The sequence below is a fragment of the Pristiophorus japonicus genome, chromosome 4, assembly GCF_044704955.1.
Source record: "Pristiophorus japonicus isolate sPriJap1 chromosome 4, sPriJap1.hap1, whole genome shotgun sequence".
Taxonomy (NCBI): Eukaryota; Metazoa; Chordata; class Chondrichthyes; family Pristiophoridae; genus Pristiophorus; species Pristiophorus japonicus.
The window spans coordinates 156,617,342-156,642,640 of NC_091980.1; the positions used below are offsets into that span (position 1 = coordinate 156,617,342).

Genomic DNA, 25,299 nt, shown 5'->3' on the forward strand with positions numbered 1-25,299 from the left:
ATTTCCATTATTTGTTCCATTAACACAATAACATTACGGAACAGGTCCAAACAGTAAACGTGGTCCATGTGGAATTGCTGCTACTGAGCCTTCAGGCAGCAAAGCGTTCAAGGATGAGCTGCTGGCGCAAGGCTCGAGCAATCGTTAAAGGGGCACGGTGGCCCGCCCTCCTCTGCCATCGTGCTCCGGGTTCAGGTAGTTGTATGGCTTCCTCGTCGTCGTCCTCATCATTTACATCTTCCTCCTCATCAGCCACTCTCACCTCAGGTGGGTCTTCTACTACCAGCTGCTGCTGCCTCATGATGGCTAAGTTATGCAGCATGCAGCACACAACAGTGAACTGCCCGACAATCTCAGGGGAGTATTGCAAACAGCCTCCGGAATGGTCCAGGCATTAGAAATGCTGTTTGCCAATGGTTCTTTATTATGCTGTGCGTCGCAATGTGCGACATGTATTCCCGGTCAGCTTCCGTCACGTAGGGGCATCATGAGCCAGCTGGCGAGGCCGTACCCCTCGTCTCCCAGTAGCTAGCTTTGCCCTTCTGACTGCTGCTGAAACATGACAGATATAGTGCTCTCGCGTAGGATGAACGCATCATGGGTGCTCCCAGGGTAGCTTGCATCAACTGACATGATGTGATGCATGTCGTCACACATGAGCTGCACATTCACAGAGTGGAAGCCTTTTCTGTTCCTGTATATCTCTGAATCCTCCAAAGGTGCTCGCAAGGCGATGTGGTTACAATCAATGCAGCCCTGTAACTTTGGGAAGCCAGCAATCCTGGAGATAACCACAATTCTTTCACGCATTGCCTGGGCGGTCATGGGGAATTTTATGTAGTCATTCCTCCGGGCATACAATGCAGCAGTCACCTGCCGAATACAAACATGTGTTGCATATTGAGAAATAGCGCACACATCCCTAGTTGTGGCCTGGAACAATCTAGATGCATAGAATGAAAGTGCAGCTGTAACCTTCACTTCAAAGCTGTTCTCCGGACACTTCTAGGCTGCCGGTCTGCTTTTACTAACTCCCAGATATCCGTTACAACTTCTTTACGGAAACGCAGCCTTCTCTCAGTCTGCATCACTCAGGTGCAGGTATAAACACCTGTCTCAATATACCAGACGTGGGTAAGGCCTCCTGCCCATCATCCTACATGCCGTGAGATTCCTCATGCGATGACATCAAATCAATCGTCTCCTCCGCAGCACCATTATGCAGAAGGCTTGCACGAAGTATGGCATTGCCCCCATGATTAAATTGTACCTTTGCAAGAAGCTCAAAACAGCAGGACAAGCTTCTTTGTTGTCTCGCTCTCTCTCTCTCGCCACCTCCTGGCTTTATTTGATGTTGCTGCTGCATGGTGTAAAAGTTCTCATCCCTTCAGTTCGGCTTCCACCAATCCTCACACCCCCCCCCCAATCCTCACACACCTCCCCCCTCCCCGAGCCCCGAGTCCCGAGCCAGTGTCCAGGTGAGGGACTGATTCTGCTGGTCGACGCTTCGACCCTCGAGCCCGGTTTGGAGACGTTCAGTGGTGATGTGGCACTTTTTAAAAAATCCAAAAATTGCATTAAACTTCCATTTTCTGCGTTTTAAGTTTGAAAAAATTAAGCATATTTAATGTGCCCTTGTCTCCCTCCAAAACTTCGCCTAAAAACAATGGTGTCTTTCTGCACCGATTTTTTGATGTGCGCTGGTTTTTCTTAAGTGCCCAGAAATGTTTTTTGGGAGTGATCACATACGCCGACCTAGGAAAAATGTAAGTTGGCCAAACTTGCATAAATGTGAAAAACTGGCGCAGACACCAAGTTACTCCCCCATGACGCAAAAAAAAACAAACCTAAAAAAAAATCATAACTAACTGAGTCACGCTGGCACACAATCTTTGGGGAAACTTGGATTTTTTTTAGTTTGGGCTAAAAAAAAAGTGGCGCGCGGCAAAAAAACAGCGTAAATCACTGGGGAAAATTGAGCCCTATACTGCTAGAAATAAACCCAAGTGCTTGGTTTGCTTTTTTTAATGGCCTGTGTGTCACAATGTTTAGCGATTTGTTTATTTGTACTCCCCTGCTTTCTATGTACTTATTGTATGCCTCTTTCCTTACCCTCATTTGTTCCGTTATGGCTTTATTCATAGAGTCTCATTAATGTATAGCTTGTTCTTTCCTTTTAACAGAATATATTGTTCCTGCACTCTGTTGAATACAGTTTTAATTGTTTCCCATTGCTGTTCTACATTGTTTTTTGCCAATATTGTTGACCATTTTATTTTCCCAAGTTCTATTCTCAGCCCCTCAAAATCAGTTTTTCTCCAATCTATTACCCTGGTCCTTCTCAATTATCATCATCTTAAAAGTGTATTATATTATGGTCATTATTGCCTAGATGTTCCCCTACTTTTACTTCTCTCTTCTGCTCTGGTTCATTCCCCATTACTAGATCCAATAGCCAATCCTCCCTTGTTGAGCTTTTTACATAATACTTATTGTAAGAACAAAACATCATTAGGAGCCCCTTTTTAAAAGGTTCAAGTTGCCAAATGCAATATCCATTTCAGTCTTTGAATAAATTATATGTGCAGGCTCCTTACTGGTAGAATTGGCATAGAAAAAAAAAAGAGAGCAAAACAAGTTTAGATTAGTCTGAAATTTGGGAATTTTTATACTGTGAACAACCCAACTACTTCTAAATCGTTTTGAACTCATCCTTTGGTTGGATGCATGCTGATATCCATTCAGATGTGGATGCAGCAACAGTATAGAGTGGCAAGCAGACTCGCCTGTGGATCCAATGAAACCTCACTGCCCCCAGCCACCAGATTTCCCCTTACCGACTGCCACACTAAAAATTAAAAGCATACACATTAGAGCACCTCATACAGAAGCATTTTGCTTCTGATTTTAGTAGCCGGTAGTACAAAGGCAAAGTAAGGCAAAACAAAAAATACTAAACAGGCGAGTGGAAGATGCTGCTGGTGCCTCATTCATAATGTTTCCCTCTTCCCAAATTTAATAGTTCCTTGAAAACAGCCGATTTTCTTCACACCACCAATGGATGCTGTGCCTTCAGCTGCCTCCGCCCCAAGCTCTGGAATTCTCTCCCTGAACCTCTCCACCTCCTTTAAAGCATTCCTTAAAGTCCACTCCCTGTACTAATATCTCATTAGGTGGCTCCGTGTCAAATTTTGTTTGATAACACTCCTGGGAAGCGCATAGAGATGTTTCACTACATGAACGGCACTATATAAATGCAAGTTGTTGTCATTGTTGTAGAGCACACCAATATTGAAGCCTGATTACGAAATCAAGCACTCAACTATTGAGTGGCAGAAAGAACACACCCTTCCTTACATCTGTCCACCTCAGCCTACAACCCAACCTTCCAACCCACATTCATTAAGGTATTTACATGGATTGTAAATATGTCATTCATATTTTATATATTGATAATTTGATGATTAAAATACACAAAAATGTTTGCAGCTAATATATGGAATTTTCCTCCCCTAATGACGCCAAGGTGTCAATAGTGCTAGATCGGAGTACTCTTGAAATTGATTCTATGGTCGTAAATACAGAAGCAGCCTGGAGTAATAATATGGCACTGAAGACGGATCAGACTACTGGGCTGGAGATATTTACTCCAGTTTCCTAAAGGAAATGGAAGATCTATTGTGTGAGCCATTGGTTCATGAATTTGTGGTCTGCGTTAGTTAGAGGAGCGCTCATGTGGCCCTGATATTTAAGCGTTTTTTGCAGGGTGGGAGTGGGGGGCTGGGGAAGAAGAGGAGAGAAGAGATGGGAAATTAGATTCTGGGAATTATTCGCTTCACAATGGCTGTAGGGATGTGGGCATTTCATGTGATGTGATTCATCACCTGGAGAGATGAGTACAGTAGTTGTTAGAAAATCCCAGAATGAGTATGAAATGGAGGTTGATTCATTGATTGCAGAAGTGACCAAATTAGTAGATGATGGCAGGATATTGTACACCCCAATTTCCAAAAAGTCTGCAATAAAGTTCTGTGTAAAGATCTACTGGCTAAGATTTCATTGCGTGGGATTGATGGTCAGATATTATGCTAGAAAAGAAATAGTTGCTACTACTTAGACAGTGGGCATCATAATGGGACTAGATCTTGATGCAGTCAGGTGACGAGTTGGATCCACATCGCTCATTCTTGGTATTGTTCTGGCTATCCATCTCCAGAACTTATTTGGATAAAGGTGGCAAATGCCACAAAAACATGCATTGGGGATTTATATAAAAATCCCGTAAGATTCAGACAGATATAGATAAATTAGGAGAATGGGCTCATGAGCGGCAGCTGCCCTTCAATGTGGATAAATGCAATGCTGTGCTTTTGGATCTAGGAAACTACAGGCAGGTGTACTCACTACAGTTTATAGAGTAGGGTCTGAGACCTGAATGTTAATAAATCATTGAATGCCCACAAGTAATGAAACGAGGCCATTGAAAAAGCAAATGGAGTTTTCGGTTACACTGCTAGAACAGTACAATATAAAATAAAGAATACTTAGAATGTACAAGGCTTTGGTACAGCCACACTTAGTTTTGTATTCAGTTTTGGTTCCCATGCATGGCAAGAGATAGAAGTCCTGCAAAAGACAGTAGAGGGAGACTAAAATGATAACCACCCTTAGGGCTCTTAGTTATTAGGATAGACTCAAGGAAGTTGGAGCGATTCTATTAGAGAAACAGCAGAGTTATGATTTGAAGATTTTAAAATAATAAAGGGAATAGGTTCTCTAAAGTTTAAATATTTTGAATGGATGATAGAGAGAACTAGAGGATATGCATATAAAATACATAAACTAAGTGAGGTTAGATTTCAAACACCATTTATTTTCACAAAGGGTCACTGCTCAAGACAATACCTTGCCAAAGCATGCAATTAGTACCTATTCACTGCAGTTTTTCCAGAGAGCTCAATTCGTCCCTGACACAGAAACAGATTTCCAGTTATAGCTGAGAATCGTGGGACTTGAGTTACTGTGGTCTCTTGAAGCTGTGCTTAACTATTTAGGGTCTCAGAAGAATTCTACCAGAGACTTTGCTAAATTAACCATGGAGTGGTGAAATTGATGTAACATTTACGTGAATATGATTGGGGAATAACAAAAAGGAATAGAATTAGAAAATAACTAACTTTGGTGGTCTGCACAGAGCAGTCTTAAAGGGAGTGGACTTAAACAGAGTGGTTTATTTAGGAGTTTGGAAATAGTGGGAATACAGAGAAGAAGGGGAAGGAGTTACAGCTTTTTGTCCACATTATTTGTCGTGCTTTGTGTTGCAACAGAGGCAAAAATCGAAAGTGACGTCAGCTAAAGGGAAACAGTTAATTGGTGAGTAGCCGGTGAATGTTTTTGTCTTCTAGCTTTAAGTTTATTTCACAGTCAAATAACTAGAAGCATGGCAGGGCAGCTCAGTCCCGTGGGGTGCACATCCTGTGGCAAGTGGGAAGTCCTGGATGCTTCGCGTAGCCTGGACGACCGTGTGTGCAGGAGGTGTCTCCAGCTGCAGCAACTAGAGTTCCGCGTTTTGGAGCTTGAGCGGCAGCTAGAGAGTCATTGCGGTGCATCCGCGAGACTGAGAATTTCGTGGATAGCATTGCGGTGCATCCGCGAGACTGAGAATTTCGTGGATAGAGATGGTCATCCCACAGCTAAAGAGTCCATCTGGCTCCCCAACCAGTATTCTATTGAGTACTGGTGAGGGCGATGGTGCCTCTGGGGAGTGCAGCCAGAGCCAAGTCCACGGCACCACAAGTGGTTCAGCTGCACAGGGAGGGGGGGGGGGGGGGCAGGAGAGAGAAGAAGAATGGAAGAGCAATATTGGTAGGGGATTTGCTAGTCAGGGGAGCAGACAGGTGTTTCTGCGGCTGCAGATGTGACTCCAAGATGGTATGTTGCCTCCCTGGTGCCGGGATCAAGGATGTCACCGAGCAGCTGCATGATGTTCTGAAGGAGGGTGAACAGCCAGAGGTCGTGGTCCATATTGGTACCAATGACATAGGTAGAAAGAGGGATGAGGTCTTGCAGGCAGAGTTTAGGGAGCTAGGAGAGATTAAAAAGCGGGACCTCAAAAAGGTAGTAATCTCAGAGTTACTGCTGGTGCACGTGCTCGTGAGTACAGAAATGGAAGGATAGAGATGATGAATGCATGGCTGGAGAGATGGTGCAGGCAGGAGGGCTTTAATTTCCTGAGGCACTGGGACCGTTTCTGGGGGAAGGCGAGACCTGTACAAGCCAGACGGGTTGCACCTCAACAGAGCCGGGACCAGTATCCTCGCGGGAGGGTTTGTTAGTGCTGTTGGGGAGGGTTTAAACTAGCTTGGCAGGGGGATGGGAACCAGAGAATAGATTCAGTGGGAAGAGAAGCAAAGTTGGAATTGGACAGCAGAAAAGTAGAAAGTAAATTTGGAAGACAGAGGAAACAAGGGCCGGAAAATAGACAACCAATAGAGTTTGGCATCACTAAATGGTATATACTTCAATGCAAGGAGTATAGGGAATAAGGCAGATGAGTTGAGAGCACAGATAGACACTTAACAGTACGATATTATAGCCATTACTGAGACATGGCTGAAAGGACAGGCATGGCAGCTCAACATTCCCGGTTACAAGGTTTTCAGACGGGATGGAGGGGAGCTCGCAGCATTAATTAAATAAACAATTACGGTTGTGAGAAGGGATGATCTGTTATCAAACAAGGCCATATGGGTTGAATTGAAGAACAAAAAAGGGGCGATCACACTACTGGGAGTGGGCTATGGACCCCCAAACAGTCAGAGGGAGATAGAAGAACAAATATGTTGGCAAATCGCTGCAAAGTGCAAAAACTACAGAGCTGTAATAGAGGGGGATTTCAAATACTCTAATATTAACTGGGAAAAGGGTAGTGTGAATGGTACAGAGGGTGTGGAATTCCTAAAATGTATTCAGGAGAATTTCTTCAGCCAGTACGCAACAAGTCCAACAAGGGAGGGGCCGGTTCTGGACTTGGTTTTAGGGAATGAAGAGCATTTTGGTGCTAGTGACCATAATTCAGTAATATTGAGGGTAGTTATGGAAAAGGACAAAGGTGGACCAGGAAAAAAAAGTCCTCAATTGGGGTAAAGCCAATTTTGCTGAGCGGAGATAGGGTTTGGCCAAAGTGGACTGGAAACGGCTACTTGATGGTAAATCAGTGTCAGAGCAGTAGGAGGCATTCAAAGAGAAGATCCTGAGGGTACAAAGCAAGTATGTTCCCTTAACAAATCTAGAGCCCCCTGGAAGTCAAGGGACATACAGGGTAAGATAAAGAAAAAAGGGAAGCTTATGACAGATTCCAATAACTCAATACTTGGGGAGCGGGCAGGGAAGTGGAGCCGAGTCCATGATCAAATCAGTTATGATATTGAATGGCGGAGTAGGCTCGAGGGGCCGTTTGGCCTCCTCCTGTTTCTATTTCTTATGTAATACTGCAGAGACTCCAGGAGTACAAGAAGTGCATCCTCGACTCCGAAGGACAGCCTATGATAAGAAGTGCAGGGGTGCAATAAAAAAAGATATCAGGAAACCAAAAAGAGACCATGAAAGAATGTTGGCAAGTAAAATCAGGGAAAACCCAAAGATGTTTTATAAAGATATTGAGAAAGAGGATAACTAAAAGAGTAGGGCCTATAAAGGAAATCTGTGTGCGGAGGCAGAAGATGTGGGTATGATTCTTAATGAATACTTTGCATCTGTTTTCATAAAAGAGAGGCGTGATGCAGACTTTGCAATGAAGGAGGAGGAGTGTGAAATATTAGATGAGATAAACATAGCGAGAGAGGAAGCATTAAGGGGCTTAGCAGCTTTGAAAGTGGATAAATCCCCAGGCCCGGATGAAATGTATCCCAGTCTGTTAAGAGAAACAAAAGAGGAAATAGCAGAGGCTCTGACCATCAATTTCCAGTCCTCTCTGGCTACGTGTGATGCCAGAGGACTACTAATGTTGGTACCTTTGTTTAAAAAGGGAGAAAGGGAGAGACCGAGTAATTACAGGCCATTCAGCCTAACCTCATTGGTGGGAAAATTGGAAAAAGTCCTGTGGGACAGGATAAATCTTCATTTGGAAAGACATGGATTAATCAAGGACAGTCAGCATGGATTTGTTAAGGCAAGGTCGTGTCTGACGAACTTGATTGAATTTTGAGAGACGGTAACCAGGAGGGTCAATGAAGGCATGTGAACCTGCACTCCAATGTCCTCTACACTTTTCAGGATTGAATTCCATTTGCCACTGTTCTGCCTACCTGACCAATACATTGATATCTTCCTGTAATCCGCAGTTTTCTTATTCATTATGAACCACACAGCCTATTTTAGTGTTATCTGCAAACTTCTTAATCGTACCCCCAACATTCAAGTCCATTGATATATACCACAAAAAGTAAGGGACCCAGCAATGGGCCCTGCAGAACCCCACTGGATACAGCCTTCCAGTCAGAAAAACACCCATCAGCCATTACCCTTTGCTTCCTGCCTCTGAACCACTTTTGGATCCAACTTGCCACTTTGTTCTGGATCCCATGGGCTTTTAGTTTCATGACCAGTCTGCCATGTGGGACCTTATCAAAAGCTTTGCTAAAATCCATATACACGACAGGTGGGCGGAACAGTGACAAATGGAATTCAATCCAGATAAGTGTGAGGTAATGCATTTGGGGAGGTCTAACAAGGCAAGGGAATACACATTAAATGGTACGACATTGAAAAGTGTAGAGGAATAAAGGGACCTTGGAGTGCAGGTCCACAGATCACTGAAGGTAGCAGGCCAGGTAGATAAGGTGGTTAAGATGGCATAAGGAATACTTGCCTTTATTAGTCGAGGCATGGAATAAAAGAGCAAGGAGGTTATGCTTGAAGTGTAGAAAACAATGGTTAAGCCGCAGCTGGAGTACTGTGTGCAGCTCTGGTCACCGCATTACAGGAAACATGTGATTGCACTGGAAAGGGGGCAGAGGAGAATTACAAGAATGTTGCCTGGACTGGAGAATTTTGACTATGAGGAAAGATTGGAGATGCTGGGTCTGTTTTCGTTGGACAGAGGAGGCTGAGGGGAGACCTGATTGAGGTGTATAAAATTATGAGGAGCCTGGATTGGAAGGACTTGTTTTCCTTGACAGAGGGGTCAACAACCAGGGGACATAGATTTAGGGGGGAGGTTTAGAGGAGATATGAGGGAAAATTTCTTCACCCAGAGGGTAGTGGGGGTCTGGAACTCGCTGACTGAAAAAGGGTGGTAGAGGTAGAAAGCATCACATTTAAAAAATACTTGAATGTGCATTTGAAGTGCCGTAACCTACAGGGCTATGGACCAAGAGCTGGAAAGTGGGATTAGGCTGGGTAGCTCTTGGTCGGCCGGCACGGACACGATGGGCCGAAATGGCCTCCTTCCGTGCTGTAAATTTCTATGATTCTACGATTCTAATGAACAAATAAACAAAAACACACACTGAAGAAAGAAAAAAATGCAGCAACAACTTGACAGTCACAACATAGTGATTCAAATATTACTAGAATTATAGTTGGATCCCATTTTCATATATTAACTCATTCTATTTATACATAATGTCATATCGAAGTTTCCCCCAACGAATGCATGAGCAAACATTTTTGTAACTGCACCAAATTATGCATACAGACTTATTTATGCAACTGCAGAATGTGGAAAAATTTAGTTCTTGGTTTTTCTTATGTAGATAAGGAGCACACTGCTTAAAAACTCAATTTTTGTTTCTGAATTTTTATCTGTCAACTATAACATGGGAGACACTAATTTAATAATGCATTCATTCATTGCTTGGACCATACACCTAAACTTAAATACATGTCAACTACAGAATCCTAATACCACAACAAATCAAAGACAGCCTAAAAAATTTGTATTTTTCAAATCAATACGCATCGCCACAAAAGTTACTATTTAATTTATGCATAATCTAGCAAAGTAATTGTTGGACTAAAGTCATTTGTTCTATTTAATTATTATAAAAACCATCTGCATCAAGAGTTGGCTTCATTCAAGAAAAGTGGATTTGCGTTCGGAGCCAAATGTTTGTTGTTTAGTTACCGGATGCAACAGGAGATGAACAGATGGATAGGAGTGTGTTCAAGGCTTGAACAAACGCAGGGGTTTGGAAAACAAATCTTCAAAGCCATGACATCTTTAAACACACCCCAGGCTAGTTTATTCTTGCAACAATCCCAGCAATTCTTTCGACATTAGGGGCCCAAGTTTCCACACAATAAAAAACGGGCGCCCCTCCGAGCTGGGCGCCCGTTTTTCGCGCCTAAAAAAAACCTCGCGATTCTGGAGAGTTCTGCAGCCTACACTCGCGCCGATTTTGTAAGTGGGAGGGGGCGGGTACTATTTAAATTAGTTTTTTTCCTGCCGGCAACGCTGCGCGTGCGCGTTGGAGCGTTCGCGCACGCGCAGTGTGAAAAAAACATTGGCACTCGGCCATTTTTGTAGTTCTTTGTAGCTGTTTAATTTTTGAACATTTTTTAAATAAAAGCACATTGCCATTAGCACTTGCAGACTTCTCACTGTCTCCTTCCCCTCCCCCCCCCCCGCAGGAAGAACGGGCGCCTCCTCCCCCCCCCCCCCCCCGCGGGAAGAACGGGCGCCCCCCCCCCTCCTCCGCAGGAAGAACGGGCGCCTCAGGCTGACTGCAGCATTCTCTGTGCCTGAAGCACTTTCACACAGGTAGGAAGATGGTTTATTTAATCTTTTCTTTGCTTATAAATGTTTATTCAGGCTGGATTTATTTGTATAATATTTGTAGAAGTATAAATAAGGATTTATTATAGAATTTAATGACTTCCCTTCCCCTCCACCCCCCACCTCGTTCTGGACGCCTAATTTGTAACCTGTGCCTGATTTTTTAATGTGTAGAACAGGTTTTTTCAGTTCTACAAAAATCTTCACTTGCTCCATTCTAACTTAGTTTGGAGTACGTTTTCACTGTGGAAACTTTCAAATCAGGCGTCAGTGGCCGGACACGCCCCCTTTTGAAGAAAAAATTCTGTTCCAAAGTAGAACTGTTCTACCTGACTAGAACTGCAGAAAAAAGTGGAGAATTGCGATTTCTAAGATAGTCCGTTCTCCACCAATTGCTCCTAAAAATCAGGCGCAAATCATGTGGAAACTTGGGCCCAATATTTCAGAACTTTCAGTAACTGCAACACCAGTCTTTGCGAATTGCAGAAGACACTACACCCCTCTTTGCTGCAGTTGGTTTTAAAACAAATTAACATCTGTACTCTAGCAGCAATTAACAGTACTCAATATTGGAACGCAGTGATTTCAAACACATCTATTCCTTTCATCATCTGATAATCTTCAATCAGATCACCCCTAAGTATAGAGTCCCAGCTCTTTTAGCTTATCTTGATAAAGATGCTTTAAAGTGGGAATTAGTGAAGTGGCCCTCCTCTGCACCCTTTACAAAGCCTCAATATCACCCAGCATGGTGAGACCACCAAGAATGGACACACTATTCCTACTGAAGGCTGACCAAGGCCTCATACAAGGATAAAATAGTGTGCTTTGTCTCAGTCAATTGTCCTATAAATGCAACCCAAATACTATTTGCTTTAGCTATCGTTTCATGGCATTGCTCTTCAACCTTTAGAGATCTATGCACGAGAATGATCAGATCTCTTTCTTTCTCCACCACCTTTAATGTTTTTCCCAAATCTAGCGTCTATAGCAATTTAGTTCTAGCAGAAGTTGATATTTGCAGTGTATTCGTCCCGCTCACTATACAAGCACACTTTCCCTAGATACCTGGGATGCGCCGCTTTTGTCCGCCTCCAAGCACACCAAAAATCTTCCTCCTGACTTTGGCCGCTGTCCGGCCTCTCCTCGATGCTGGCGTAGCGTGATCTGTGGATTGGGGGCGGAGCCAGTGTCCCAGCGCTGAAAACGCTGCACATGCGCGTTAGAGTGTGTGCGCATGCGCAGTAGCTCCTCGCCCCCAGTGCATCCTGCAGCCTGTGAAAGGGACCCGATGCTCACAGTTGCCGACCCTATCCCTGGCCGAGTGGTCTCGGGTCATCCCACCCCTATCCTTCGCTGAGTGGTCAGATGAAGGTAGGACTTCTATTTTTTTTTATATTTGTTTGATTGCTTACTAGTTTTTGTGCTTTGTAAGTCTTGGTGCTTTAGAATGTACCTACCTGTGCTGATTTCTTAACTCTCCGCAAGGGTTTTCTGTGCAGCCACATACACTGGCCTAAGTTAGTCTGGAGCAACTATTAGCTGTCCAAAGTGGCTTAAATGGTCAAAATTGGCATAGGTGACTGGTAACACCCCCGTTTGGGAAAAAAAAACTAAAAAAATTCTAACTAACTCACTTACACTGGCGGAAATTGAATGTGCAAAATGGGGATTTTTAAGATATTCCAGAAAAATCAAGTTGTTCCAAAAAAGAGAGCAACTCCTGGGCAATTTTGGGCCCCAAGAATGCATCAGTCCCAAAATAGTTATTTCTAAAAAAAACACGTTATTTCAACTGCTGGAGAGTACATGCTCCAAAATAAACATGTCTTTTCAATTAAATCTATGTTCCATGATAGAGTCTGATTATCTTAGCTTTAATTTTATGTCCAAGAGGCTATTTGCTCATCCTGTAAGCCAGGGAATGTGCACAGAATGGAGATTACTTCAATACAGAAGACAGGGAAACAAGGAGAAAGAAAAGGATACTCTTCAGTGAGCCAATAAGGAGGTGCAGAAATGTGGCCAGTGGACATTTACTCCGATGTAAAAGCACCGTGCCTCTATTCAGCAGGTCCCCAGTCACACAAATGAGCAGGAAATCACTCTGTTCCCCCACTCACAGTGCAGATAGCTGCTGTCTGCCGGGTTACATGTGAAATAAGTCATGGGATGATCAAAGTGGAAATAAGTTCCAATTCCTGAAGCTCATGTCCTCTCATCTCAATAAACACAAACATTTCACCAATTAAAATAAACCATAAATCACAAAAAAAAGCTCAAATGGGTTACTATGCACACCATTTGATTTTTCATAAAATTGTACATTACTGGATGGTTGCCAAAAGTAGGCAATAGGCCGGCATGGTTGCCAGGTCAGCAGTCAATGATCGCAGTACTGAAGGAATGCTGCACTGTCCTTTGTATGAGGCATTAAACCAAGCCTGTCTCATCAGCTGGACGTATAACACTATTTTGAAGAAGAGCAGGGGCGTTTTTCCCGATGTCCTGGGCCAATATTTATCCCACAACCAACATCACTAAAAAAGATTATCTGGTCATTATCAGATTGCTGTTTGTGGGACCTTGGCTGCTGTTTATCCTACATTACAATAGTAATGGCACTTAAAAGTACTTCATTGGCTGTAAAGCACTTTGGATCGCCCTGAAGTCACACAAAGTGTTATATAAATGCAACTTCTACCTTCAACTTTGACCCGCTCCAAATGAATAAAAGCTATTGACAACGTTTCTATCTCAGGTTACAACTACAAATCAGGTTCATGAATAAAATTAGCAGAATCAAAAGTAAAAGAACAGCAGAGGTTAATCAGCAGTTCTCACTTAGTGTTACACTTTTATTTTGATTAGCAGTGATGCAATGTTTAGATATAAAATTTGACAAAGAGCACTCCACTAGTCCCAGCTGGTTAGCTGCTGAGTGAAGCAGCGATTAGTTGAAGACGCCTCGATACAGTACTTCAGTTATAGCTCCTCTGAAGTCCTTACAGGGATAAAGGATGGTAAAATAAGGAATCTCCTTCCCAATTCATAACCAGCAAATAAAACGGTGTTCAAAGGCACAGAAATTGCAATACAAATTTTCCCCGATGCAGGTACAATGTCTGAAATCCGGAATCCTCGGGACTGAGTCAGTGCTGGTTTTTGGGTTTTGCCGAATTTCGGACCCTGACGCGGACCGAATCTGTGCCAAATTTCAGGTTTTGCCGGAATTTGGACCTCAACACCCGCCGATCCTCCGCTCCTTGCCACTTGCTGAAATGTCCGGTTTTCAGAATTCTGGATTCAGGACGTTGCACCCGTGTATAGCATTTACATCGTGAAACAAATGAACACTTGAGAGAGTGGTAGTGACCCTTCCACCAGTTCCTGTCTGCACTGACAATAGTGGTTTTCCACAATGCTCATTTAGTAATCGACCTATTCACGGTCAGGAAATCCTTTTTGAAGTGATATAAACACGTCAGTCAGGACATGTATTAATCTCAATACATAAACAGATAGACTTAATACATTAGTGGTGATGTTTTAATCTAATCAATACTGGGAATCTACACATTTCCATAAAAACATTTTATAATTCTAAACAATTCAAATCTCTAATCCATCTCTGCAATGTGGTGAAAGGTTGTAGATGTGAAACATTAACTCTCTTTCTCTCTCTCCACAGATGCTGCCTGATCATCTGAGTATTTCCAACATTTTTTCTACAATCTGAAAGTTCTCAATAAGATGGTCTCTCACTTAAAACATTTACACACTATAACATCCTGGTTTACTTAACCACTATTCTTTCAACTTAATAATCACTACATACATACTCCTGATCACAATTATGGGTTTTACAACAAAAATCAATAGGCACATTGTTAAAAAGCAATACATACATATATTATCGCTGCTAATATGTAGTCAAGAACCTCATCATTTCTCATCACTCAAATAAGTACCATCAATAATCATGACCTGCAACACCAATTTATTCAACAGAAATACATGCAGAGGGTCTATTTTTAACTGAGGAAAAAAAGCTTCTTTTCAAAGTTTTTCCTTTTGACAGAACTTTCAAAGAAGTGTGTTTTTTTTAAAAAACTGAATGTAATTGATGAGGAATGGTGAGTTACATGCTGGATTATTCCAGTTTATTAATCTAAAAATGGTTTAGGACTAGTGCAACAGGGCACAAATGTTAAGCAGACAAAAAATGCTATACAAGAATATTCAAGGGGACTTGGACCTACAAAACACTTCGCTTTGGATTACGCAATTTTTAATGCAAGCAAGCCTTTAGACAAATATAAACCACAACACTAAACGCACTTTAAAAAAAATATTCGTTCATGAGCATCGCTGGCAAGGCCAGCATTTATTGCCCATCCCGAATTGCCCTCGAGAAGGTGATGGTGAGCCGCCTTCTTGAACCGCTGTAGTCCACGTGGTGATGGTACTCCCACAGTGCTGTTCGGGAGGGAGTTCCATGATTTGACCAAGTGACGAAGGAACGCCGATATATTTCCAAGTCAGGATGGTGTGCGACTTGGAGGGGAACTTGCAGGTGATGCTACTCCCATGCGCCTGCTGCCCTTGTCCTTCTGGGTGGTAGATGTCGCGGGTTTGGGAGCTACTTGCCACTTATCAGCCCAAGCCTGAATGTCATCCAGGTCTTGCTGCATGCAGGCATGGACTTCTTTATCTGAGGTGTTGCGAATGGAACTGAACACTGTACAATCATCAGCGAACATTTGAACTTATAATGGAGGGAAGGTCATTGATGAAGCAGCTGAAGATGGTTGGGCCTAGGACACTGCCCTGAGGATCTCCTGCAGTGATGTCCTCAGACTGAGATTATGGACCTCCTACAACCACAACCATCTTCCTTTAAGCTAGGTATGACTCCAACCAGTGGTAAATCCATCAATTTAACGGAATAACTCTTACAGGTCTATTTCAGTTTTGTAATATTGAAAAGCGTCTTGCGAACATTGATTTTAGATCTGCAAGAGAAATGCTCGCAAGGGACTGAAAGCCGATAAATCCCCTGGATTTGATGGCCTACATCCTAGGGTTTTGAAAGAGGTGGCTATATATGTAGATATAGTCATCTTCCAATCACCATTTAAAAAAAAATACTTTGCTTTTCTATTTTTCCTACCAAAGTGGTAACTTCACATTTCTCCACATTATGGGCCCAAGTTTCCACATGATTTGCGCTTGATTTTTAGGAGCAACTGGTGGAGAACGGACTATCTTAGAAATCGCAATTCTCCACATTTTTTTTTCTGCAGTTCTAGTCAGGTAGAACAGTTCTACTTTGGAACAGAATTTTTTCTTCAAAAGGGGGCGTGTCCGGCCACTGACGCCTGATTTGAAAGTTTCCACAGTGAAAACGTACTCCAAGCTAAAGTAGAATGGAGCAAGTGAAGATTTTTGTAGAACTGAAAAAACCTGTTCTACACATTAATAAATCAGGCGCAGGTTACAAATTAGGCGTCCAGAACGAGGGGGAGAGGGAGAAGGGAAGTCATTAAATTCTACAATAAATCCTTATTTATACTTATACAAATAAATCCAACCTGAATAAACATTTATAAGCAAAGAAAAGATTAAATAAACCATCTTCCTACCTGTGTGAAAGTGCTTCAGCCAGCCTCACAAGTTCGTTCTTTCGTTCCCGACGGCTGGGGGGGGGGTGGAGGGGAAGGAAGCCGTTCCCGACGGTGGGAGGGAGTGCGGGCCCGCCCGAACGCAGTGGGGGGGGGGGGGGAGGAAGACGTTTCCGCTGGGGGGGGGGGGGGAGGAAGGAGACAGTGAGAAGGCTGCAGGAAGCCTCAGTGCTGATGGCAATGTGCTTTGATTAAAAAATGTTCAAAAATTAAACAGCTACAAAGAACTACAAAAATGGCCTAGTGCCAATGTTTCCTTCACACTGCGCATGCGCGAACACTCCAACGCGCACGCGCAGCGTTGCCGGAGGAAAAAAACTAATTTAAATAGTACCCACCCCCTCCCACTTACAAAATCGGCGTGAGTGTAGGCTCCGCCCCCGTGGGCGCCGCGCCAAACAGACAAGGAGCTGCAGGGCTCTCCAGAATCGCGAGGTTTTTTTCCGGCGCCATTTTAGGCGTGAAAAACGGGCGCCCAGCTCGGAGGGGCGCCCGTTTTGTATCGTGTGGAAACTTGGGCCCTATATTCCATTTGCCATGTTCTTGTCCACTCATTTAGCCCGTCTATATCCCCCTTGAAGCCTCTTTGCATCCTCCTCACAACTTACATTCCCACCTAGCTTTATAACATCAGCAAACTTGGATATATTACATTTGATTCCCTTATCTAAATCATTGATATAGATTGTGAATAGCTGAGGCCCAAGCATAGATTCCTTGCGGTACCCCACTAGTTACAATCTGCTAACCTGAAAATGACCTGTTTATGCGGATTGGAAGGTAGTAAATGTAACCCCACTATTTAGAAAAGGAGGGAGAGAAAACGGGGAACTACAGACCAGTTAGCCTGATATTAGTATGGAAAATGCTAGAATCTATTATTATGGATGTGGTAACAGAGCACTTGGAAAATAATAATAGGATTGGGCAGAGTCAACACGGATTTATGAAAGGTAAATCATGTTTGACAAATCTGTTGAGTTTTTTTGAGGCTGTAACGAGCAGAATAGATAAGGGGGAACCGTGGATGTGGTGTATTTGGATTTTCAGAAGGCATTCAATAAAGGTGCCACACAAGAGGTTAATTAAACAAAATTAGGGGCAACATACTTGCATGGATTGAGGATTGGTTAACGGACAGAAAACAGAGAGTAGGATTAAACGGGTCATTTTCGGGTTGGCAGACTGCAACTAGTAGGGTACCACAAGGATCAGCGCTGGGCCTCAGCTATTCACAATCTAGATCAATGATTTAGATAAGGGAATCAAATGTAATATATCAAAGTTTGCTGATGATACAAAGCTAGGTGGGAATGTAAGTTATGAGGAGGATGCAAAGAGGCTTCAAGGAGATATAGACAGGCTAAGTGAGTGGGCAAGAACATGACAAATGGAATATAATGTGGAGAAATGTGAAGGAAAAATAGAAAAGCAGAGTATTTTTTTTAAATGGTGAGAGATTGGGAAATGTTGGTGTTCAGGAGGTACCTGGGTGTCCTTGTACACAAATTACTGAAAGTTAACATGCAGGTACAGCAAGCAATTAAGCAAGCAAATGGTATGTTGTCCTTGACTACAAGAGGATTGGAGTATAAAGGTTAAAGACGTCTTACTGCAATTATATCATCATCATCATAGGCAGTCCCTCGGAGTTGAGGAGGACTTGCTTCCACTCTTAGAATGAGTCCTTAAGTGGCTGAACAGACCAATACGAGAACTACAGTTCCTGTCTCAGGTGGGACAGTCATTGAAGGAAAGGGTGGTTGGGACTGGTTTGCCGCACGCTCCTTCCGCTGTCTGTACTTGTTTTCTGCATGTTCAGCGCCCTCCCAGATGCACTTCCTCCACTTAGGGCAGTCTTTGGCCAGGGACTCCCAGGTGTCAGTGGGGATGTTGCACTTTATCAAGGAGACTTTGGAGGGTGTCCTTGTAATTTTTCCTCTGCCCACCTTTGGCTCGTTTGCCAAGGAGGAGTTCAGAGTACAGCACTTGCTTTGGGAGTCTCGTGTCAGGCATGCAAACAATGTGGCCTGCCCAGCAGTGCTGATCAAGTGTGGTTATTATATAGGGCCCTGATGAGACCACAGCTGGAATAATGAGGGGTGATCCCATTGAAGCATACAAAATTCTTCAGGGCTTTATAGGGTAGAAGCAGGGAAGATGTTTTCCCTGGCTGGGGAATCTAGAACCAGGGGTCACAGTCTCAGAATAAAGGGTCGGCCATTTCAGGAAAAATATCTTCACTCAGAGGATGGTGAATCTTCTACCCCAAAGGGCTGTGTAGGCTCAGTTGTTGAGTATATTCACGTCAGAGGTCAATAGATTTTTGGATATTAAGGAAATTAGGGATATGGGGATAGTGCAGGAAAGTGGACTTGAGGTAGATCAGCCATGATCTTAATGGCGGAGCAGGCTCGAGAGACCAAATGGCCTTCTCGTGCTCCTATTTCTTATTCAAGAGCTCCAGTAGCAGAGGCATACTATCAAGGTGGTGCCCATGCCACTGGGGGCACCAAGACCACCTACAGAAATGTTATTTTTGCCATGCCTCTGTAAGCAGAGGGAAGAGCCACTACCCATGAACACCATAGGTAGGCAGAGTGCTCAACTTGCCATTTCTATATTGCTGGCCTGTCCAACCTTCTCTTGGCATCCAAAAAGTGTCATGATGAACTTTGTCCCAGATCCCGTTTCTATGCATTGTTTTCCTGGTACTTGGAAATCCACCTGGCAATGTTTTTTTGTTCAAATGAGTGAACTCCAGCTTAATAATTACAACAACTTGCATTTGTATAGCACCTCCAACATATAAAAGCCTCCCAAAGTGATTCACAGAAGCATTTTTTTTTAATGGATGCAAAGACGAGATATTAGGAGGGGGAACCAAAAGATTGGTTAAATAAGTGGGATTTTACATGGGTCTTAAAAACAAAAAGGTGGAGAGAGAGTCAAACAGATCACAGGAGGGAATATTAGCATGTGGAGCATAGGTGTCTTAAGGCACAGCCGTCAATGGGGCGCCAGAGGGAGGAGGGGATGCACAAGTGTGCCAGACAGAGTCAGAAAAATTGAGATTTCAGGTGGTGGGGGGGGGGGGGGGGGGGGGTTGTAAAGCTGGAGGAGGTTAGAGATTTAATATTCTCCTGTGAATCTCATCTCTTTACCAGTATCCTAACTTAGTCTATTAAGCATATGATGTGCTGTGATATTGTAAGTTCAAAAAATCTTTTCCCTTCACTCAGCTCCAATTACAATTTCAAGCAGAGTTTATTTCCACAATAAAAATGTAGTTTTAAAGTTCAATACCATGATGAAAATTGATATTACCGACAGATCATTTAGGCCAATAGCTGCATGGCTTCCAAAAAGAATTAAAATACAAACAATTGCATCTTCTCAACCCTAAAGTACAACCCGGGGTGGGGGGGAGAAAGAGAAAATGATACATTAAGGTCTCAAGGATTGGATGTTGGAGAATTGTCCTCATACAATGCCGAATTGACCAGCTGCATTTTTATTTTGGTGTGGAGAGCAGCAGACTTAACGTCACTGTGTTCAAAATCAAAACAAACAGTCATGACTGGAAAAAAGCAAATGTTACTCCACTAGTATCAGGAGGTTGTCAGAAGACACGGTTACAGATTTGCAAAGCACTAGAACTATAATAAGTGATATCACAATGCTGAAACACAGTAGAATCAAGCAGAAAAGATGCAATGCGACTTTAACTCAAGTACATCAGTAGAGCATGTTGATATTTTCTTTAAATTGATCTTCCACAAGGACAACTTACCAAAAACTGAAAATAGGGAAATTCTGCAATATTTGTAGGATTATACAAGTCAGAATTATTTTTAAATGGGCTGCAAAATTATATTCAGGTGTTGAAAATCAGTACGATTTCAATTTAAAACAAATTACAGATATATTATATATATGTAAAATGTTGATCATATAATAATGGGCAAGATCCTACAAATCCCCTGGGAGGACAGGTGCACCAACATTAGCGTCCTCGACCAGGCTAACATCCCCAGCATTGAAGCACTGACCACACTCGATCAGCTCTGCTGGGCAGGCCACATAGTTCGCATGCCAGACACGAGACTCCCAAAGCAAGTGCGCTACTCGAAGCTCCTCCAATGCAAACGAGCCAAAGGTGGGCAGCGGAAACGGTACAAGGACACCCTCAAAGCCTCCCTGATAAAATGCAACATCCCCACTGACACCTGGGGGTCCCTGGCCAAAGACCGCCCTAAGTGAAGAAAGTGCATCCGGGAGGGCGCGGAGCACCTAGAGTCTCATCGTCGAGAGCATGCAGAAACCAAACGCAGACAGCGGAAAGAGCGTGCGGCAAACCAGTCTCACCCACCCCTTCCCTCAAGGCCTATCTGTCCCACCTGTGACAGAGTCTGTGGCTCGCGTATTGGACTGTTCAGCCACCAAAGAACTCACTTCAGGAGTGGAAGCAAGTCTTCCTCGATTCCGAGGGACTGCCTATGATGATGATGATGGATATTTTTTCCTCGATTGATTTTTCAAAACCCATTCCCGTGAATCCAAATGATTAAAACTGCTTTGCCATCAATCATGCAGAGGAAGAGATCTGTGTCAGTGCTTGTTCTTCAAATTCAGCTATCTACTTGAATCCTATTTCTCTGTCATTTCCCCTCATATCATCTTACATACATCCTTTTCAAACACATAACCAATTTCCTTTCAGATGATGTACTATGCCTCAAGTCACTTGTGGTAAAGTGTTCCATTTGTCATGGTAATGCAGTCTGTGCTGGTTATCAATTAGTCAACGCTAGGAAACAATTTGCCACTATTAACCCCCTCAAAATACTATAATCCCCCCCCCCACCCCTTGAAAAAATAATAATTTACAGCCTTCTTCAGTGAGTCTTTGCTGTACATTTTCCATGGCTCTAATGCCCTTCCTATAATGGGATGCGCAGGATTGCTTACATTATTCCAACTATGAACAGGGGAAATCTGTCAAATTAATAGTTTTTAGGCATGTAAACTTCACACTTTTACTTCACTACTAGATTGCACAAAGCATAAATAGTGCAGTGAGGTACTTCAATAAAATGGTGTTGTAATCATTCTGTATCCAAACACAAAGCACACAAGTCTGCAAAGAGGCTTTCACCAACAAATCAGGTGAGTAATTTAATGCTTTTCTAAACTATGAATGTAATCAAGGGAACACGTCAGAGACTTTGCACACGGTTTTGATCATTCTGACCTGAACAAAATATAATCTTCCTAGGAGCAGGAAAATGTAATATCTCTACTACTCTAGACAGTTTAGGAGTTTTAAAAAGTTCCTCAGGTAGACAAGAGGTCACAAGCAGCAAGTTTGTCTTTGGACCAAAACTATACAAAGTGTACAATACAAACCTTTGACATCATGAAATCTATTTTTCTTGCAATACCAGGTAGTGTTTCGGCTGGTGTAGAAGCCAACCTGCAATATCAGAAGCAGACAGATCCAATTCAAAGCAACTGAATGTAAAACAACTCTGCATAATCACAAGTGGCTGGGGAAAGCACATAGACCAACAATAACAAACCTGCTTCATTGGTTGATACAGGATGTAAGACGTGGGGAAATCACCCCTCGCCCAGTCTACCTGTCATCATCCATCATAGGCAGTCCCTCGGAATCGAGGGAGACTTGCTTCCACTCCTGAAGTGAGTTCTTTGGTGGCTGAACAGTCCAATACGAGACTCTGTCACAGGTGGGACAGATAGTCGTTGAGGGAAGGGTTGGGTGGAACAGGTTTGCCGCACACTTTCAGCTGCCTGCGCTTGATTTCTGCATGCTTTCAGCGATGAGACTTGAGATGCTCAGCGCCCTCCCGGATGCACTTCCTCCACTTAGGGCGGTCTTTGGCCAGGGACTCCCAGGTGTCAGTGGGGATGTTGCACTTTATCAGGGAGGCTTTGAGGGTGTCCTTGTAACGTTTCCGCTGCCCACCTTTGGCTCGCTTGCCGTGAAGGAGTTCAGAGTAGAGCGCTTGCTTTGGCAGTCTCGTGTCTAGCATGCGGACAATGTGGCCTGCCCAGCGGAGCTGATCAAGTGTGGTCAGTGTTTCAATGCTGGGGATGTTGGACTGATCAAGGACGCTAATGTTGGTACGTCTATCCTCCCAGGGGATTTGTAGAATCTTGGAGACATCGTTGGTGGTATTTCTCCAGCGACTGGAGGTGTCTACTGTACATGGTCCATGTTTCTGAGCCATGCAGGAGGGCGGGTATTACTACAGCCCTTTCGAGGGCCTGGTCTTCAAACTCTCTTTTCCGCAGGCAGCCAAAGGCTGCACTGGCGCACTGGAGGCAGTGTTAGATATCGTCGTCAATGCCGGCTCTTATTAATAGGAGGCCCCCGAGATATGGGAAGTGGTCCACGTTGTCCAGGGCCGCGCCGTGGATCTTGATGACTGGGGGGGGGGGGGGGGGGCAGTGCTGTGCGGTGAGGACAGGTTGGTGGAGGACCTTTGTCTTACGGATGTTTAGCGTAAGGTCCTTGCCTTCGTATGCCTGTACGTCATGTGGGAATCGCACATCGCCCCATCTGACAGTTATCAGACTTCAGACCCATAGAACAAAACACAAAAGCCACTGGATTTGTGAAGCACAACTTCTACTTAAAAACAACTAAGTTCACACAAAACTATAGCACATAATATCCCTGATTATACTTCAGCATATAGTAATATCCCTTTACTTTCAGATCAAATGATAATAAGCAAACACCGCATTCATACTGAGTGGTCGATTTATTGGCCCACCTCTCCCGGAGAGGCAACTTCCCTGCCACATGCTTTGTGACTAACTCATCCACTGTTTTTGCCATTGTCTGATCTGAACGGGTCCCTGTTCGGGCACCAATTAATCTGCAAGATGTGCTGTCTAACAAGTTTATATAGAGTTCAGATTTGTGGAACAGATAACTCAAGACACGGAGATTTTGTTTCCCCTTTACGGGGTCATTTTTCCTTTACTTAAAACCAAAGAGAGATTACAAGCAAGCCCCCAATAGAACTAGTGCACAATAATCTCGGATTATTCATAAACATGTACAAATCTATTCCTTTTACTCTAAGCTCAAGCGATCATGAGCAAAACTCACACATACTAAAACCAGCGAGTGGTCGGTTCGACAGTAATTAGACATGGCTCTTTAATTGACAACTGACCAGGTTGCTCTCCTGACTGCACATTCACGTGGGTCTTTTCACAGCCTCGTCCTCCTTATCTGTGAGAAAAGACAGCTTTGCTAGTTCGATATGTTTTAATTAACAATTGTCACAGTAGCTAGCTTCTTGGCCACGCAAGGCATGCTGGGTTATATAATTTGGCCAAACTTAAAAACTGACCAAATTATAGCAGAGTTACAGCAAAAAATGGTGTATTCTTACAAGTGTAAACCTGAATACTTCAACTATTCAGCCAAAATGTAGAAGCACCTCTGTGACAACAATCACCCAACAATTACATTGAGAGATACTGGCACAACAATTGGACTCTGTCTCCATGGGGGGCAGCGGAAGAGAGAAATCAGACCACCGTTCCCATTCCATTCAGTTATCTGGCAATGATGTTGTTGGTGTGCTTATGCTGGATCTATTACAACTTTTGCTCAGGGTGACCACTTGGCTCGGTAAGAATGAGTAGCTCTAGAGTATCTTAGACCTTGAAACTTGGCTCAAAACTAAACCTCAATGTACATAAAAAAGTAAAAGCTACTTTAAAATATCAAGTTAGAACACACATTATTTCTCCAGGAATTCAGCAATTCTTAAGAGATTTACAGCAAGATGTCAAGACATTGGAAGCCACATATCTTTCAAATCCAATCTTTGAAATATTGTAACTCACTTACTGGTATTGAGTTTAGCAGGTCTCATCCCCACGCTGAGCGCCATTTTTACAGACATACACACACTGCTATAAAGCTTTGGTGTTTAAGCACTACTTGGAAAATATCACCAGATCAGATTTGGCTACACAGCTTATTTCGAGCATCCATTAGCTGTGACACCAAGGCAGAAAATTATGTTTTGAAGTTTTTGTGCAAGATTTTCAAAATCGCGGTGAGAACTTTGATACAAAGCAAGAAAAAAAATCACAGGACGCATATTTTTATCAATGGCAAAAAGGAACCAGAGGCGAGATAGGGAACATCTATTTATTTATTTCAAAAATGCAGCAAGTTATGTGAATCTGGAATGCACTACCTGAAAGAGTGGTGGAAGCAGATTCAAAGTAACTTTCAAAAGGGAATTGGATAAATACATCAAAAAGGAAAAATTTGCAGAGCTGAGGAAAGAGCAGGGGAGTGGGAATAATTGGATAACTTTCAAAGAGTTGGCACAGGCATGATGGGCCAAATGGCCCCCTTCTATGGGCCCAAGTTTCGAGCCGCGCCTAGAACGGCGCAGTCCCGACCTGGACGCCCGTTTTTCGCGCCACAAAAAAACCTCCAGATTCACCAGCTCCCTGCATGTCCTCTGGCCCTCGGCTCGGCGCAGCGCAGTAGGAGCTGTAGGGGTCGGAGCCAGGTCCTGCGCTGAATACAGTGCCGGGACCTCTGCACATGCACGCTACAGTGGGCGCGCATGTGCAGTAGATCCAGGCGCCCAAAACTGTGTGGGAGGGGCCGAAGCACGCAGCCCCTATAGCCCTGGCCGAATGGCCTCACTGGGGCTGCGTGAATAAGGCTCCTCCCACGGCCAGCTCCTGCTTCCTCCCGACCCGACTCCCGCTTCTGGACCGGACCCGACTCAGACCTGACTCCCCTCCACCGCCCCCCACCCTCCCACC

At 43.6% G+C, this 25,299-nt stretch overlaps 1 protein-coding gene across 5 annotated transcripts in view; it reads right to left on the reverse strand.

The window, feature by feature from the left end:
• LOC139263125 (protein numb homolog) overlaps positions 1-25,299 on the reverse strand; it is a 228,782-nt gene that overhangs the window by 187,805 nt on the left and 15,678 nt on the right. The window contains exon 1 of one of the 5 annotated variants that reach the window (XM_070878705.1): positions 23,673-23,727. The exons of 2 other annotated variants lie outside the window; for them this stretch is intronic. The gene's annotated coding sequence lies outside the window, so the exon portion shown is untranslated. Of the gene's footprint in view, positions 1-23,672; positions 23,728-25,299 lie in introns of those variants that run through there. 2 more of the 5 variants (XM_070878704.1, XM_070878708.1) reach the window with 2 other exon arrangements.